General features: G+C 77.7%; 1 non-coding gene across 1 annotated transcript; it reads right to left on the bottom strand.

Moving 5' to 3' along the window:
* Window positions 1-198: 198 nt before the first annotated feature.
* On the bottom strand, window positions 199-351 carry LOC138064983 (5.8S ribosomal RNA). The gene has a single exon (XR_011138178.1). It is a non-coding gene; the product is annotated as a 5.8S ribosomal RNA (ribosomal RNA).
* Window positions 352-2,500: the final 2,149 nt, after the last annotated feature.

Raw genomic sequence — 2,500 nt, 5'->3', positions numbered from 1 at the left:
GCCGGGCAGGCAGGCCAGCCGGAAGACCGGGGCCACCGGTGCACGCACCGGTGGTCCCGGCTCCGCCGCCGCCGCCGACTCACCGCCGCCGCCGCCCCCCCACCGACTCGCCGCCGCCGCCGCCCCCCCCGGCCCCCCCCCGAGGGGCGGCACACCGCTGCGCCAACGCGGCAATGGGGGTGACGATTGACCGTCAAGCGACGCTCAGACAGGCGTAGCCCCGGGAGGAACCCGGGGCCGCAAGTGCGTTCGAAGTGTCGATGATCAATGTGTCCTGCAATTCACATTAATTCTCGCAGCTAGCTGCGTTCTTCATCGACGCACGAGCCGAGTGATCCACCGCTAAGAGTTGTCTCGGTTTCGGTCCCCACCGCGCGCGCGGGGGGACCGGGCAGCTTTCGCAGCCCCCTGAGGGCCCCCATCCGCTCTGCCTCCCTCCTCACGCCGACGCCGGCTGCTGAGCAAGGGACAGCGGAGAGAGAGGGCACGCCTCACTGACCGTACAAGCACAGAGGGAAAAAAAAAGGGGGGGGGGGGGGAGAACAGACCCGAACGAGAGGGGCGGGGAGCCCTCGCTCCCGACCTGGGACAACCCCTTTCTCGCTTCGAGTCCGGCCCAGGCGCCCGGCTCGGCCTGGCCCAGCAGGGAGCGGCGCGCCAGCCGCGCCACCTGCCTCAGGGACCGGGGTGTGGGTCCCCGCGGAGCCCCGGCGTCGGAGCCCGGCCGCCGCTGGGAGCGGCGCCACCCGCTGCCCGCGCGCCCGCGACCCGCCAGCCGCACGCTTCCGAGCTCCTTCGCTCGCCTCACCGGCCTCCAGCTCCGCCGCCCCGGAGACGGCACCCAACACCCGCCTGCACACACGCAGCCTCCCGAGCGACGCCACGCACTCGCCCGTCCCTTCCGCGGGCAGACGCCTGGCGGCAGGCAGACGGGCGAGGCGGGACGGACGGGGAACGGCGCCCGCTCTCCCCGCCTCCACGCGGAGACCGGGAGGGGCCGCCCCCGCCCGCCCGCCCGCCGCCCGCCTGCCGCCCAGCGAAGCCGGGTCGGGCAGAGCGAGGCAGGCGCGCCGGATGGCGGAGTGCCGGGGCAGGGCGGGGGGGGAGGGAAGGAAGGGTGCCGCCGACGGCCACGGCGGGAGACTGAGAGCACCGGCCAGGGAGGAGAAGGGATGCGCTGGGGCTCGGCGTCCGCACCACCCGCGGTGGGGGCTCGCCGTCCCGGCGGCGAGCACGCGCTCGCGCCGGGGTCGCGCGTTCGAGGCAGGCCGGCGCAAGCCGACCGCGCGGCGTCTCTCCGCCGAGACCAGACCGCGGAGAGAGGGGGCAGGGTACCCCTCTCCGTCCCGGCTGCCCGCGGGGCATGCACGGGCCGCGCCGGCGGGCATGGGGGGGTGCGGCGCCCGCGCGCGCCGACCCCCCGGCCCCTCCGGCAGCACGCCCGGCTGCCCCCCGGGTCGCATCGGGCCGCCCGAGTCTTTAAACCCCCGCCCGGCTCTCCGACCGAGAACCCTCGGGCCCGGAGCCCGGGGCCCATGGCCATCCCTACCCGGGGGGGCCGCTACCGGCGGCCGCGGTGGCCGGAGGCCCTCCTCCTTCCTCCCAGCGCGCCCCCCCCCCCCGCCGCCCCCCGCCGCCCCCGGCCCGGCCGACTCGCAGCGCGGCCCCCACACGGCACGGCGTGGGGCGGCTGGAGCGGTGTGGGGGGGGGGGGAAGGGAGGGGAGGAGGAAGCGTGGAAGGCCGGCAGGGCACGGCCGGTGCGGCACGCGCAGCGCAGCGCCCGGGAGGAGCACGCTGGCACACGGGACCACACGGGTGGGTCACCGAGGGGAGGCAGGAGAAGCGCGGACGCTAGGTACCTGGCCCTGGGGTGAGGGAAACGACCTGAAATCCCCGCGGGGGTGCCTCCCCCGCCGCCGCCCGCCGCCGGGCCACCGCCGCCTCGCGGCGACGGCGGCAGCCTCAGCGGCAGCGACGAGGCGGGGCGCGGAGGGGAACCCGGCACCCGCCAGCCGGCTCCAGCGCCCCTCGGCGGAGCGTCCACCCGCGGGGTGCGCCCGACACCCACCGCCACGACCTCGTCCTCCTCCCGGGGCCCGGGGTTTCCCTCAGTAACCCGGCGCCGGGTGGCAGCTGCGCCCGGGAGGAGAGCCGTGGTTTGGGCCGCCCGCTCGGGCACGACACGTCGCCTCGCGTGGCCTCGCGCGACGCCCCCGCTTGGGGTCCGCCGCGGCGCGGCGCCCGCCCCGCGCGCCGTCCCGGAACGCCTGTCCGCACCGCCTCTGCTAGACGGGCTGCTCCGCCGCAGCCCGCCCCGGGTCCGCCCCCCACAGCTTAGGAGTGGGGACCCGTGGGACCCGTCCCAACCCGGAATGCGATCTCGCTCGCGTCTCCACCCGCCGCTTCCTCCCGCGGGCACCGGGGGAGCAAGCCCCGCCGACCCTCCCACGCACTGCCGCCCGCTCTGCCGGGCCCTCCCCCGGGCCGGACCCTCCCCT

This window comes from Struthio camelus, unplaced genomic scaffold, assembly GCF_040807025.1.
Source record: "Struthio camelus isolate bStrCam1 unplaced genomic scaffold, bStrCam1.hap1 HAP1_SCAFFOLD_140, whole genome shotgun sequence".
Lineage (NCBI taxonomy): Eukaryota > Metazoa > Chordata > Aves > Struthioniformes > Struthionidae > Struthio > Struthio camelus.
The sequence above is the reverse complement of the archived record's forward strand: the minus strand, read 5'-3'. Positions and strand labels throughout refer to the sequence as shown.